Here is a 16739-nt window from a genome sequence, read left to right as displayed (position 1 = left end):
TCAAGTTTAATTTCATCTCATGCTTCTTACGCCAAAAATTCAAGCAATTCAAACAACAGTGACAATTTTAACAATTTTAACAATTTAAATAACAATGAGAACTTTAATAATCTATTCCCAAATGAGACCATTGAACCAAATTTCAAACGCTAACATCCTTAACAGACTGCTAACAATTATTAGAAAAATGGATATAAGAATGTTACATAAAACATCAAAACCATAATGTGTTAGTTAAAAAAAATATCAAAATTTGCAATACACGTTATTTTAATCTTGTTTTCAGTGAAATGTATTAAATGGTTTGTATTAGACAACTATTTATTTGGGTTTAGAACTTGCTGCAGAAACAAAAGTAAAAAGAACATAAAAAATTCCTACTATTTAGTAGTAATGCATACTAACTATAGAAATATTAGGGTGTTGTGAACTGTTTGATAGAATGCCAGCAAAGAATTTGAAAGCAGACCTAAATTTTGATCACCAAAAACCAAACGTTGTGATTGGAAATACCCTGTCAGTAATGTGTACAAACTATAGCAATATTAGGATTCTTTGGACTATTTGACAGAATGCCAGCAAGGAATTTGAAGGCAAACCTGAATTTCAATCAAGTTTAATTTCATCCCATGGTCTTATGGCAAAGATTCAAGCAATTCAAACAACAGTGAGAACTTTAACAATCGAAATAACAGTGAGAACTTTAATAATTTATTCAATATTACATAAAACATCAAAATCATAATGTGTTGGTAAAAAAATTTAAAAAATTTATAATAAATGTTATTTTAGTCTTGTTCTCATTGAAATGTATTAAATGGTTTGTATTGGACAAAAATTAATTTATGCTTAGAACCTGCTGCAGAAACTTAAGTGAAACAAACCTTCCAGATGTTGGCGAACAAAGATCATGAAGAGTAAATCTCTCATGTTGTGGGTGACACACAATGTCAGTTCTGCGTTTTAAAGCTTTTGGCTTCCAAAACCCCAATTGAACACATGGAAATTAAACTGTAAACAAAAAAATTCATGCTCAAATCCTTAGTATTCATAAGTCATTTAGAACAAAGTTGCAGTAAATTAGACTGCAACTAAAAACAAGTTACAGTAAAAAGATATTTAGATCAAAGAAACATGTTACCCAACTATCATCTATATAATAAAAGGCACCTCTTTTTTAAATTTAAAAAATTAAACTAATTTTATGATGGAAATTAATCTGTAAACCGAAAATTTCATGCTTGAATTGGGCACTCAGTTTTAATAACTAAAAAGAATAGGGTATTCAATCTTTGTACTTAAAATGAATTGGGCACTCTAATGTTTTAAAATTATAAGGAATAGAGTTCCCAATTTATATATTTCAAATGGATTGGCTAATCTGATGTTACATTCAAAAACAAGAGGGCATTAATATATTAATAATATTAAATTAAACTTGGTATTTAATTTTTTAAATACGAAAAGATGTTAATCTTCTGGAATCTGGGTATCCTTTCTTCACATTCAAAAAATGAAAAGCAGGGGAAAGAAAATGCCCAGATGAATAAAAACCTTAACAGATTTAGTCGCCCTGATTTTATTCATTTAAAATCGAAATTCAAAAAAAAGAAGGTATTGATATATTAATATTAAATTAAACTTGGTATTCAATTTTTGAAAAAAAAAATTAAGTAATTACAGAAAGATATTAATCTTCTGGAATCTGGGTATCTTTTCTTGACATTCAAAGAATGTAAAACAGGTGAAAGAACATGCCCAGATAATAAAAACCTGAATAGATTTAGTCGCCTCAATTATACTCATTTAAATTCGGAAAATAAGAAAATGCCCAGATAATAAAATCCTGAACCGAATAGATTTAGTGGCCTCAATTATACTCATTTAAATTCAGAAAAGAAGGAAAGAAAAACAAGGGCATAAAGAGTTGTGAAGGGAGGTAAACCAGAAGTCAAAAAGGAAAAATCAAACACAAATAAAGGATTTTTTTTTACCAATGACTGTTAATTCTATTAGCCAATAAGAAACCAAATAAATTACTATATTTTAAATATTTAAATATGTATAATTATGGAAACTATACAATTGTATCTAAATTTTTAAAATTCTGAAATTTGATTGGTCAATAAAAAACAACAAATGTATCTGATGGATGCATAACTATCCTGCCTACGAGTAGGAACTAAAAATACAAAACAATGATTGAACAAATGTTACACTATATAATGAATCATGTTTATATAAAATGAAACATTTTCGAGATAATTCTTATTAACAAAAACTAAAATTGATTAATATTAATATTACACTTGTTATAAATTCTAAAACAAATATGGCTAGTTGGTCGAGTCGTTGAAAGACACGGACAATCGACGCAGGTTCAAGCCTCGTCTGGCCGTAAAAAGTCACTTTATCCAGCCAGCCCCAAGGTGGGTCTCCCTGAGGGATATCATTGTTGGCATATGCACACTCCAATGAGACATTGTAGGTGATTGAAGGTTTTGTCATTGATGGCAACCTTACAATCCTATGGCACCGGCAAGGCATTACGCCGGCAAGATAGTTCACCGGCATCAACAGATCACACTCTACACTGGCACTCAGACCACCGGGACCACAAAGAAAGGAAGCATACCGGCACAGAGGCTGACAGGATTTTTTGATATATTATATTTTGTTTATTATTGTAAAAACTTTGTAAGCCGACTTGGCAAGTTGTAAAATGACTCTTATATATAAGAGAGATCATTGTAGACATTTTGTAGGAGATAAGAAAAAGATATTAGGCAGACCTATTATGCGAAATATAGGTTAAAGGTTTTATGTAAAGAACATAGTAGAAACCAGTATTGGATCTCGCATTATAGATGCTATTGTAAAGCAGTACAAGATATTGGATTTGTATAATCTACATTGTAAGTCAGTGAGACTTCCCATTGAGCAGTGAGCTCTAGGCAGTTGGCCTTCCTGAATGTGCAGGCCCCTCTTGTAAGTAATATTCTCTTATTGGCCAGTAAGTGAATATTGTGGGTCACAAATCCCACCGAGGTTTTTCCCACACTGGGTTTCCTCGTTAAATCCTTGTGTCATGGTGTGCTTTTCATGTGGATGCTTTTAATTCTGTTTATTGCATTATTCCTTGCATACCGGTACACTGTTATAATATGTTCTATATGTTTTAAGTTAAGAAATTCAATTCACTGGTTAGATACTGATTCACCCCCCCCCCCTCTCAGTATCTGTGGGAATCCTAACAATCATGTGACCCAAAAGATTAGTCTTGCCTTATCCAAATCGTAGGGACACCTTTGAAATATATGAAAATAATAATAAAAAACAAATAATACACAATAAATGACAATATATAAAAACACACCTCTTCAATACATAGGTAATACCTTTTTTATTATAAAAAACAATTGAGGACAAAATAGTAAAACTACGTTAGGGGAGAGTAGCCAGTACGTGTGCACCCTAACTTTGGGGGTCCGACCCAAAGACCAAGTTTGACCCTCGGCCAGCTCAACCGATGAGTTGGCAACCCAAAATTGTGAGGTGGATGTCCACTCTTTTCATTTGCCATGAGTTCATTGCGCATTGGTCTGAGGTGTCAAAAAATTGCCATTTTGTACCCCCGATCAGAACGTTGGCGGACCCACCCCGTTACCTGTCGACAATATCTAATAGTCTCGAACGTGGTTTATGCATGGCAATTTTTTAGACAGCAACCCATTTTACCGAGCTCTCCCTCCAAAAATGACGCTGCCACTTTGATACTTTCCAACCTACCACATTAACTTCGTGTCCACTCGCCCTATGTCCAGCTGCCCCATCACGTTTTTTGAGTAGAAATGCATTCATGACATCCATCTCCTCACATTTCGCTCCTACAAAAGGTCATCCATTTTGCATGCTTTCTTCAATGAAGGATTTCCATCACCTCACCTCTTGTTCGCCATGGCATGCAACCAAAGCAGCAAGGACCCAAAACATGCACAACTTCGGCCGAGTATGTGATTTGTTTTTGTCCTTTGAATTTTGGGTTGTGGTCAACTTTTTTGCCCTCGTTCCACTGTTTGACATTTCATTTGGTTTTCGTAGGGTTCAACTGTGATGAGGATGCATTGCAGTGGCTATGACAAACCAACGAAGGCTCCCCCTTTGACCCAGGTGAGGAAATATCCTCACTAAGGCATTGTCGATTCCAATTTTTTGTTTGAAGGCTACTTCCCTTTGCTATTTCGATTTTTATTTTTTTTCTCTGTCTTTCCGCAAGTCTTTGTGTTTCTGAGCATAACACGATGTGTTCTTGAGCATAATTAAATGCCAAAAGGGAATCATAATCCTCTGTTCAAGATTTGTTGTTCTTTTTTTTGCTAATTGTTGCGAGAAGATGGGTTTACATTTCTTGCATCTCTATTTGTATTGATGGTTTCTAATCGATGTACAACTGAATTTTGTTTTTAAGGGTTTGAGGGTTCGAGGATTTGAATTGATATATGTTGGAATTTTGTTTGAGGGTTTGAGGGTTCGAGGATTTAAATTGATATATTTGTTACATGGTTTCAATGCTCAAATGCTTTGGAGAGTTCAATGCCTTCGGTTTCCAAGGGTTTCACTGTTTCACTTTTCAAGAGATCGATTAGGATTTCAATGGTGCAAATAATTGAATTTGTCGAATGTTTCAATGGTACAAATATTTCAATTTGTCGAATGTTGGAGTTTTTGAGGGTTTATGGGTTTCTCGGTTTCAATGGTTCAAGTGTATATTTGAATATTTGAATGTTTGAGTCTTTGTGAGTATGTGGGTTTGTGGGTTTGAATGCTTTCACTTCAATACATTGCTTCAATGGTTTGTCACTGGTTCGAAGGGTTTCACTGTTTGAATGGTTTCATTGTCTTGATTTTTACCAAATTTCAATACATTGCTTCAATGCTTAAATGTACATTCAATGCTTGAATGGTTACATGTCTGAGGGTTTACACTCAATAAAATGAAGTTTATTTGGCTGATTGCGACTTAATAATTGTCATGTTTTAATATTTTTCATGTTTCAATATTTTCAATGTTGTCAAGTTTCAATAGTTTAAATAGTTTCAATAGTTGTTATGTTTGAATAGTTTCGATGTCCCCAATGTTTTAAATTATTCAAAGGTACAAATAATTGAATTTGCCGAATATTTCAATAGTACAAATGTTTTGATTAATTAAAAACTGGTTTTTGAAAGGAACCCGGAACCTTGTTACAAAGCAGGAGAAAGATAAAGCATAAAAGAGGCAGAAAACAATAGTGCCTGATCACCCACACATAGAACAGTTCCCAGCCAAAACAAAAAGGGAACACAAGACAAAGGAAGCAACACTAGACAGCCAAAGGAAAGCACAAAGTCAGCACAAGGACAACTAAATGTTTCTCATAAGTTCTTCAACATGAACCACCATCTCCTTCATATTGATCGCGGAATTTTTCATTTCTTCCAGCTCTTTTTTCTTGATATCAACCTATTTTCGAGTGTTGGCCCTTGTTCTTTTTTCATGACCCTTCTTCTCCATCTGATCCTTATCACCCTCCTTGCCTTTAATCTATTCAAATTTGTTAATTAGGATGTTAATATGGTCAACAGTGGCCTTAAGGATCTGGAAGTTTTTCTCAAAAATCCTCTTCACAGTAAGCTCCATCCTATCCACTTTGTTGACCAAATTGTTCAGGTTAGTATCCAGACCTTAGCATCTTTGTTCCCATCCAGCTCCTTCACCTTCTTTTTCATTTCCATAATTTTACTAACCAAAGCCTCAATTGCTTCAGCCTTGTTAATAACAACCATTAATTCTTTTATGTTTTCAGAGAGAGGCTTCTCGCCCATAGTAGCCTTTTTTATCACATTGAGGTCAGTTTTCAAGTCACTAATCTCTTTCACCATTTTGCTAATGACCTCACAAAAACCCTTGATGCTATCATTACCAATGTCACCATGACAGTCATTTTGATTTCCCATGATGTTCTCTTGACCCTCATTCTGCATTCTCTGTGTGCTCAGTTTCTCCCCATGATCACCATCCAACATTTCATCTTCCTCCTTACCCTTCTTATTATCGGTTTTTTCAACCTCATTATCCTCATCAGAAGAAATAAAAATCTGCCTTTTCACCTTATTTATCCCCTTACGGGTCTTCTTAGTCCTTTGGGTTTTCTTACCCATACCCTTTCTCTTCTTTCTTTTTATGATTTTATCATCAAAAGACATCCTCAGAGTCCAAAAGGTCAGAATCCACAGCAATCCCCTTGCTCTTTCCCTTGATCTTCCCCTTGTTGCTGAAATCCTCAGACTCACCTTTAGTTTTAGAGTAGAGATTGAACCCACTATTCTCACTTTCATTATCATCATCCCTAATTTTTTTTCCTTTACTAATGGGTTTCTCAATAGTTTTCCCCTTCAATAGCTTATAAACTAAAACCATTAAACCCTAGTGGAGGGCATGGTCTCTTTGAGAGTCTTTCTACACTTCTCTAATAGTATGATCCATAGAGAAAGCAAGATAGTAAGGTAGACTGACCTTGTCACCATGATGGAAGTGATTAAGCAACACAAAATGATGCCCATAAGCCCTTGTGAATCTCTCGTCCAGAGTAATGTAGCTGATGGTGGCAAACATCACAAACCTCCACGGCCTGCAAATACGCTTAGGGGAATGGTAGGGATTATCCACCTTTGCCAATTTCCTTTTTTCTCCATCAATGATAGGAAACCTATCTACAACCTTGTCAGACACACTTTGATCTATGTAAAATTTAATACCTTCTTTAACCATACTCGTAGCTTCAGCAATGACATCTTCGTCCACCTTCTTCATCTGGGTACCAACAAGAACTTTACCATTCTTCCAGTTTTTTATGAAATGCTTAGTGACAATAGAGTCTTTGCCATAGAGCCTTTCCATAAAAATACTCAAGCCTTTCTCTTGAAGAATCTCCCAGAATTCATTGTTTTTCTTCCAGTCCGAGCAAGAAGCCGGTTCAAACCTCTTTTTATTACCTCCCATATTACCCTTAGTTTCATAATTCTTCCTTATCTCAGCTCTATTATTTTCTTTGTGATCTCTATGAAGAAACCTAACAATTTTGTTGTTGTTATGAAGAACCACCCAGAGTCCATGCAAAGTAAATATGATATGACTAATAATAAAACAAGCCACGCCGCCGTAGTGAACAATCATAGAAAAATGCGTAAAAGGCATTAGAAATTATGATTAGCAAAGACACATTGCTTCATCTAGATACAGTCCAGTTCAATCATGGATTTCGCCTCACACTTGAGATTACTCTCACCATAAAGGGAAATTATTTTGTCAGAATGGCAAGCCAGGTTGGCAACCCAATCAACACACTTGTTGGCTTCTTTATATACATGTGTGAAAATACACATTTCAAAATTTTCACTAATTTCCTTCGCAGTTTTGATGGCATTGTGTATAGACCAAGAGGGAGGGAAAACATTATTCAAACAATTAATAATTTTCAAAGAATCGCCTTCAACCCAAACTTTAGTGCAATTGGAACCCTTGGCAAGAACCAACCCATGATAAGCAGCAATGACCTCAGCAACATGGTTGGTTTGATTACCTATAGGAATACATTTGATATCTTTTCATATTCCTCCTTCATCCCTTAAAACCACACCGCACCCTGCATTGCCAGGGTTACCCTTGGAAGCACCATCGAAGTTAATTTTCATCCATCCATGAGGGGGGCATTCCCATCTCGCCTCTTCTCTAGGATTAGCATGTATGATGTCACTCCCCTTTATTCTCCAATTCTTGAAAATGATGTTATCACCTTGATCTTTGGGGTTGGTTATTTCACCAGTGATGTAGAGGTTCTCCACCATATGTCTTTTGATTTTCTCAAAAATAATTTGAGCTTTTGAAGCCTTATCTTTGAACACTCTATCATTTCTTTCTTTCCAGATTCCCCAACAAATATGAGGTAAAGAAAATCTCCATAAAAAAGTAACTGAATTGTTCTTCGAAGGGTGGAACTAGGAATTAAAAACATCTTGGATAGCTTCAAGGAAGACCCATCTAACATTGAAGTTGTCCAGACATCTAGCCCAAATATCAGCAAAGAAGGGACAATGGATAAACGTGTGATTAAAGGTTTCCTCATTCTGCATACAAAGATGACAAATACCAGGTAGACAAAAACCTTTTGTTTTGAGATTGTCAATCATCGGGATCTTATTTTGAAGGATAGTCTAGAAAAAAATATTAATTTTGGGAATAAGTCCTTTCACCCAAGCCTTAGCCTAGCAAGGACTCTCCTAACTAGAATATTGTTGAATAAAAAGAGAGGAGACAAAAAAATTGCAATCAGCAATGAGTTTCCAGATAAGCTGGTCCTCATCATCAACCACCACCATAGAATTCATAATTTTATTCAGATGCTCAAGGGAAGGATCAACAGAGGATAAGTCCTTCCACTGGCCTAAATTCCAGTAGTCAGCCACAGTAGTACCAAATTTTTCCTTACACTAATCCTGAAACTTGCCCCAATCAGGATTGTCACTAATGGGAGAGTCTAACAACCAAGTGTCTTCCCAGAATTTAATGAAATTACCCTTCCCCACCTTCCATTTCACTCCTTTGACTATTATATCTCTACTTCTAGTGACATTTTTCCAAATGTTGGAACCAATCGGAATATCTTCAGCCTTGAGGAAACTATGAAGGGTAGGGAGCTATCTTTTATACTTATTATCCCATATCAATTTCCATTCTCCCTCAGTATTATAACCTTTCCATATCTGCTTAGCCATGAGAAACTCATTCATATCTCTGATTCTTCTAAGACCAAGGCCTCCTTTTCTTATAGGTTTGCACACCTTATCCCATGCAATCAAATACATTATCTTCTTTTCCTCAACCCCAGTCCAAAGAAAGGTTCTTCGAATTTTTTCAATAGCCTCCGCAAACTTAACAGGGATTCTAAAAAGACTGATAGCATAGAGAGGGATACTCTGAAGAGTAGATTTCAGAAGCTGGACCTTTCCCGCTTGGCTGAGCAAAGAGCCTTTCCATCCAGCTAACTTCTTATGAAATTTATCCACAAGAGCGCCCCAAAAGGTATTAGGAGGCACCTGAATGGGTTTGATGGTTTGAATGCTTTCAATGGTTCAAAGGGTTTCACTATTTGAATGGTTTCATTGTCTCAATTTTTAACAAATTTCAATTGATTTCTTTAATGCTTATATGTACATTCAATGCTTCAATGGTTACATGTCTGAGTGTTTACACTCAATTAAGTGAAGTTTATTTAGTTGATTGCGAGTTAGTTGTCAAGATACTTTTATTTTTCTTTCAATGAACTCATTAATGGTTGTCATGTTTCAATAGTTTCAATGTTGTCATGTTTCAATAGTTGTCATGTTTCAATAGTTTCAATGCTGTCATGTTTCAATAGTTTCAATACTTGTCAAGTTTCGGTAGTTTCAATGTTTCTTTCAAATAATGTATAAACAGTAAATTAGAAACCATCAAACCCTTAGACATGAACAATGGAATGTATGTGCAAATGTGTATGTATTTACACGTCTATGTATTTACATGTGTATGTATTTACACATGTACATGCACATGTCTATATATTTACACATGTGTATGCACATGTCTATGTATGCACATGTCTATGTATGTACACGTGTATGCACATGTGTATGTACATGTATGAATCTACATGACTTACAACTCAAATTTCAATACAACTCTATAGACGTGTACATTTATGTATGTATGTACATGTATATACATATGTGCATGTACATATATATATGAAGGTGCATGTACATGTATATACATATGTGCTTGAACATGTATATAGATTGTTGTGAGGATCCACTACGTGCGCCCCTTAACTTTGGGGACAACGTGCCATGCCACGTGGACTGAGAGACCAACTTTGAACTCTGCCCAAGTACTTCGTTGATCTCCATTCACATGTAATGTGATGATTGGGCCAATATATCAACAATTGAAACAAGAAGCCTCCAACCTTGCAAAAATTGTACACGAACCCAGGGACCTTACTCAATTTGAAATAGTTCTTAGGTGGATTGAACAATTAAGTTCAAACAACTTTGATCCTCTATGTGTTACATTCACAAAAAACACCTTTATCTTGTTTTACACTTCTCTTACTCCAAAACAATGAGGACATGCCATTGTTTGAAAACCTTCGTGCTCTTCAATTATCAAAGTGGCTGAAGGAAGTATGGAGGGATAGCTTGGTGGATTGGGTGCATCATAATTGAAAAGTATTAAGATTTTCAAATAATTGTGTGTCATCATTGGAGTCCTTGCATGCATGAAAGGTGAGGTGAGGCATAGTTAATGGCACTATAAGGAAATTTTCAAAGTGGTCGGAGGAAGTATGGAGGAAGAGCTTCGTGGATTGGGTGGCCATGTAGAAAAATGTCATGCGGTGAACTTGGTTGATGGTACAAAATGGCACAATTTCGACACCTCACACCAATGGCAAGGTTTTTGAGGTGTTCAATTGGCAAGGTTTCAAGTTGGGCACCCAACTCAATTGTGCTAAATTGATACATCAAAACTATTTCCATAAATATCATTCAATAGATGAAAACTATAGCATGTAGTTGTTCACACCTTTTCTCAATCATCCCATTGCATGTGAATTGTACCAACATATCAAACTTCCCTTTCCAACCTGAAACCATTGGACTCTGCAAACCATTCAAGCATTTTATGAAAGCATTTGAGACATTCAAACATTGGAGCGCTTGAACTATGCAAACCAATTACGCATTGAATGTACATGTAACCATTGAAAGCATTTGAGTCATTCAAACATTGAAACCATTGAAACCCTATAACCCTCAAACAAATGAAAGCATTGACACATAATAAAGTATTCAAATTGGCAGAAACAATCAATTATCCCATTAATTGTACGTCACCAATCAATATGTCTACCAATGTCTCTATTACATCAATCAAAATCGAACAATAACTATTATCCAAAATGTCTTCTTAAACTTCAATTGAAAAAATGAGGCAAAAAAATTCTTGTCTTCGAGCCTAATGGCCGCAGTGCTGCAACGGATGCCATGTTCTCGTCAACATCAATAGAGTCACTGGTACTCAATTCAAGTGGCATTGGGCTGCAATATCTGGGGTTGGCACCATATGGTGGCACCCCTGCAATATGTTTCGATGTACCAGGAAAAAGAGGCGAGGGGGAAGTAGGTGAATAATTCATGCCTGTTGGAAAGTTGGGCAACATTGTGTTAATTAGATCCTAGAAAACAAGGTGTCAGTCAAGCAAAGGCATGGACGGATTGGACTCACTGTTCAACAACTTCTTTCTTGCCAACTCATGGACCTGCTCTGAGATTGCCCTTTCCTCAGCCTCGTGTTCCTTCCTTGCTTTATCTCGTTGCATTTTTTCAGCCTTTTCCTTCTTCTCTAATTCCTTCAGCCTTTCCTTTTCTTGCCGCAAGATTGCCTTCTCCTTTCTCAACAGTGCATCAATTTCTTTGGCCAAAAAACTTGTTGCCTTATTTTCTTTTATCTTCTCTCTCTTTCTTTGTTTCCCCTCCTCTATTTCTCTACTCCTCGTCTCTACAAACTCATCAAAAGTTATCAATTTCCCTTCCCGTGCCAAACAGATGCCAATTGAAGCCCCCCTACCACTTCTCTAGTTCATAATGTGAATGGGAAACTTTAAGAATTGTGAAAGTGTATTATGTTATTGTGATTGAGGCATCTCACTTACTTGTGATATCAGGCTATCCTCTTCCACATTACAATCTCGTGTTGCTTCTTGTGTCAAACCTGCATCATTTCCGTTGTCAAAATCACTATAGTCTGCATATTAATGCACCATTTTCGAAATGACACCTTCTGGTGGTGAAGGCAAGCTAGATGTCCCCCATTCGTCTTCGCCTTCCAACTCAACACCAAGATTTGTCGCCCCTTCCACCACCTAGGATGGTGCAATTCACTCGGATGGAAGGTCAAGACTCTCATACAAAGTGTCAACTATAGCTTCATCAATGTTGGTGGCTACCTTTTCCATGTCCACTTGTGTAGTTGAATCTGTTTGATGGCTGGCTGCAATATTTTTTGCAACCACTTTTGGGGAGACATGGACTCCCGAAAGGCTGAGCATGTTTTGCACTGTATATGCATCTTCCCCATCATTAATGTGGAATGTGGTGTTGGGCTACATGTTTTGGGTGAGGGCATTAGGATTGAGTGGCCATAAACCCTGTCCTTTTGAATCCCGTAGTAATGTTTGAAATAGTCAATGCCTTAGCCAAAGACTTGTTGCTCAATTTTTAGCCAAAGACTTGTTGCTCAATTATGCCAATTCAGCCCTCTCGATTTCTAGATTGGGGAACCTTGCTATCCATGTAGCTCTTTCCGATTTGAAGTATGTTTTGAATGGAGAGAATACACTCACATCGAGTGGCTGCAATTTGTGAGATGTGTGAGATGGCAATGTCAGCAAGTCTATGCCCAACATCCTTGCCTCCTGGATGGTTGGCAATGCAACATGGTTGTCGTGGTCGTCGAATATCAACAAGAACCTGTTTGTTGGTGATACACCCCCAGGGACGGAGCACTTGAAGTGGTGCAACCAACTCATGAATAGTTCCTTGGTCATCCACACATGTTGTTGTGCTGCCATGTAAGCACCGGGTTCACATTTAGCTATGTAATTTTGTATCTGGCTCTTGCCTTTGAACATATAGAACCCTGGAATGCTTTGTCCAGAACCATTAACGCAACAAATAATTGTGATCCACTCACGACTCTTCGGAAGCATATAAGACACATTCTAACTTCCTTTCCTTGCAAGCACCCTCATTGCCCCATTTCTGTTGGCCATAACTCTTGTTTCACCATATTTCTAAATGTGGGCAGGACCATATGGATTAACAGCATATGCTTTTGACAATGTCTCGTAAAAAGCAAAAATAATTGTTGGTCTAAGACACAGTGGTCGGTCTTTGTCGAGGCCTTCGGCCATCCACAAACTGAGTTCATGATGTCTAGTCTTGAATCCAAACCACCGTGGGTTGCCAGGAATGCCATCCTTGAAAGGGGTTGGTCTACCCTCACAAATCTAAGAGACAATTGCCTTCAAGTTTATGATTTCAAGGCCATGACCACAACCAACCATCTCTTGGCACCATTGCACAATCTCCTCCTCTTCTTGATACGTGAGGATGGTTGGTGGATCTTTATTGGACGTGGTGATCAGACCACCCAACCATTTTGACAGTGTTGCAGTTGGGATGCCCCACTTCCTTGATGCACCTCGTACAGAGATGTCGTTGTCCTCAACATCTCAGAGTGCACCTTCCATGTCAGTTGCCGACCACAACTTATGTTGCATTGTTACTTTTCTTGTAGTTGAAGGTGGACTAGGTTGGTCCACCGTGACCAGGATAGGATGTTCACTTGGATGGTCTGTTGCTGGGGGTATAGGGTCTGCCTGGGTTTAAACAAGAGGTGGGGCTTCTCCTTGAACATTGAAAGTGACACCCCTTTTTTTTGAACACACCCTTGTGCATGTTGATCTCTTTGAAGCACGACGAGGCATGTTGTTTGCACAGAACAACATGAACATGAATATTACCCATGGAAACATCGTTTAATAAATATAGGCCACCATGACTGATATGAATAAGTTTATGTTAGCCATTCAATCTTTTCTGAAGATTAATATCAGCTATACTCTTTTGAATCCGAATACTCTGAGATCAAACCAACTAACCATGTCATTTTATAAATCGATGTGTGTTGATCAGTACCAACAGTGATGGTTGATATGGAATGAATGTGCAATTACATATTAAATGACAACAAGGTGCAACAAGTCAGCGAAGTTTGAACAGTAGGACTATGGTTCCCTTTTACGAAACTCAAAATTTCAGCAATTGTTTGATTGTTTTGTGTATCGGACACTTGTTTTATTGTTTTTTTGTAGTGGACACCTATTCCGGTATGGATTCATGGTTGAAACCTTTTGGGTCTTCTAGATGTGGGGGTGTACCTAGACTGTGTTCTTTCCAAAGAATTACTTGACTATATAGACGAGAAGGGGTGCTTGGCTTACAATTAGGTTGGATGTATATTTTGGTAAAAATCCACGATGAGATTTGTTCATCCACTACTGTATGAAGCAGGCGTTGCCAGGACAGGTTTTGAGAGCATTCTCGAACCCGAGGACCATAGTTTTCTAAGAAAAAATTATTGATATAGTTGGTTTGCCACGATTGAAGGCTGAGTGTTTGAATAATTTTGAAAAGAAACAAGATCTTGTGGGGAAGACAAGATCATCATAGGGGTATGGACAAAGAAAGAATTGGTCAACATGATGACCATGCTTGGCTAACCACTCTTGTTGTGCTCAAATTCGAGGATATGGGATGTTAGCAGGGCATTTTGTTGGTGGAATAACAAAGTGTGAGGTGGGGAAAGTTTCACGAACATAGTTCAAGATTTCATAATCAGCATCCTCTAGAAATAGGGTTTCGACAAGACCTTCACCAGGGATAACTTTAAGAAACCAGCCCCCGGGCAAATGTGTAAAATCCTGGCGAATTTGACATATTTTTGGGGGGGAATTTTCATATTGATGGTGAATTTTTTTTTCAAAGTAGGAAAACAAATTATTTTGTATTGGCGATTTTTTCCTAGGGTATGAAAATTACATACATTCTGGCAAATAATACCTTGTTCTGTGGGTAAAATATATATTGTAGGAGGCAAATATTTTTCGTTTAAAGGAACAATATATAATTGTATGGGCGAAAACTTTTAGTCCGAAGGAAAAATTATTTAAGCATATTGGCGATTTTTATCCACCGCTTGAGGATTATTTAATTTGTTTGGATAATATTTTGTTATTTATGGAAAAATATATATTTTATTGGCAATTTCATGAATTCATTGCCATTAATAGACAAGGTACATGATACATCACACCACATCAGTACATCACATTGAGTCCGGACTCTGCACGACGTATCGATAAGCACGACCTCTTTGACACGTGAAGGGTGACATGCACCTAAAATCCATCAATGATTTTAAACCGTTCGATAATCGTAGATCAATGGCTGAAGTTTTATTTCGGCCCAAATTTTTTAAGAGAACGTAGTTCAGGAGAAAGTGCCCGAAATGGAATTGGATTCAATAGACACGTATCAAATGTCCCAATCGATAATGTCGGTCATTTAATATATATCTAGTCACTAACTGCAATCCACTCTGTCCCCATGACTTCCAATGTGTTACTTGGTACTGGTTTATAAATTATAGTGGTTTCCAATTTAGTAATCGTGCATTTATTGGAAAGATTTGCAGAGATATATGAAAGATTTAAAAAAATTTAAAGTAATTAATACGGTTAGAGAAGGTATTATTACAATCAAGAGCTTCAGCTATTTATATACGATCTTTGCTTCTTTCATCTTCAATTAGCCTTTGGTAGATAAATCGTCAGAACTCACGGTATTTAAATTTTGCCTCTGGTTTAGGTCTATAGGCTCAGGCTGTTTAATTTGGTAATATGATTTCTCAAGATGGACACTCCTATCCGCTTGAGAAGCATTTCTGCAGAGGACGAGAGGGCCTTTTTGGGCTCCCTTAGAGACTCAACCCTCCAATCAGTCTATAAGGAGGTTGGGATGTTCACTAATGAGGCTGTGAGGATGGTGTTGGGCAGAGACTTTCTGCGTAATGAAAATAGATATCGTGTTAACATTTACGTTACGTTCCGGTTCTTGGTGTCTCTTCTAGACCTCAGAGGAGACAAGGTGGATATGTTGATGTTGTTAAGGAAGGTGTTTAAAGAAGACTTCCTTGGAGACGATGTTACTGTTGTCATCCTTGGAGAAGTAGGGGTGGGGATCCTTTGGGCAAGTGAATTAACCAAGCTTCTCCTCCCTGACCAAACAGTGTCAGTGGCCAGGCAACCATTTCTTTTGAACTTGAATGTGGAGCAGTTGATGCGTCATAGGAAATGGGTGCGGATTGGCAGGGACTTTCTCCGGAAATGGTTCCTCCTAGACGACTTTCCAAACTACAGTTGGCTTGAAGAATTCTCTCAGCTTATAATGTTTGAAGAATTCTACATGGAGGGAGGGCCAGATTCTTAGGGTAAACCATGAATGTGTCCACTACATGTGCCCTAGCCCCGACCCCCCAGTAGTTTTGTTTTTTTGGTTATGTCCTCGTAACCTCATAGGCTTAGTGGCTCACTCATTTTGGCTTTAAAGTTTTTGAGGGACTCAAGTCTCAGACATGTAAAAATTGTAAATTTTCTAAACATAAATATTAATGATAATTTTGCAAATTCCAGTTCGTTTTAGTTTGCCTCTTTTGGATATAAAAATGCTTTCTATTTCATTTTATTAATGATAGTTTTGCAAATTCTTTTTTTCTATGAGCTACGTTATTTCAATATTTTGTTAAACAATGGAAATAAATTTAATACTGTGATCTTTTTATGTAATGCTTCTTCCTCTATATTTAATATATTAAAAAAAAAAATCCAGTTTGTTCCATTAATTATTTGTACATTGATTGTGGTTGATTATAATTTTATAAATATAAAAAAAAAGATGTTTATCTCGCGAAAAATAAGTGAATTAAAAGTCCAACTTACTTGTTGTTGAAGTTTTGAACTAGTGCATGTGTGGTTGGT

The sequence above is a fragment of the Cryptomeria japonica genome, chromosome 11 (genome assembly GCF_030272615.1).
Source record: "Cryptomeria japonica chromosome 11, Sugi_1.0, whole genome shotgun sequence".
Taxonomy (NCBI): Eukaryota; Viridiplantae; Streptophyta; class Pinopsida; order Cupressales; family Cupressaceae; genus Cryptomeria; species Cryptomeria japonica.
This window is presented reverse-complemented; position numbering follows the sequence as displayed.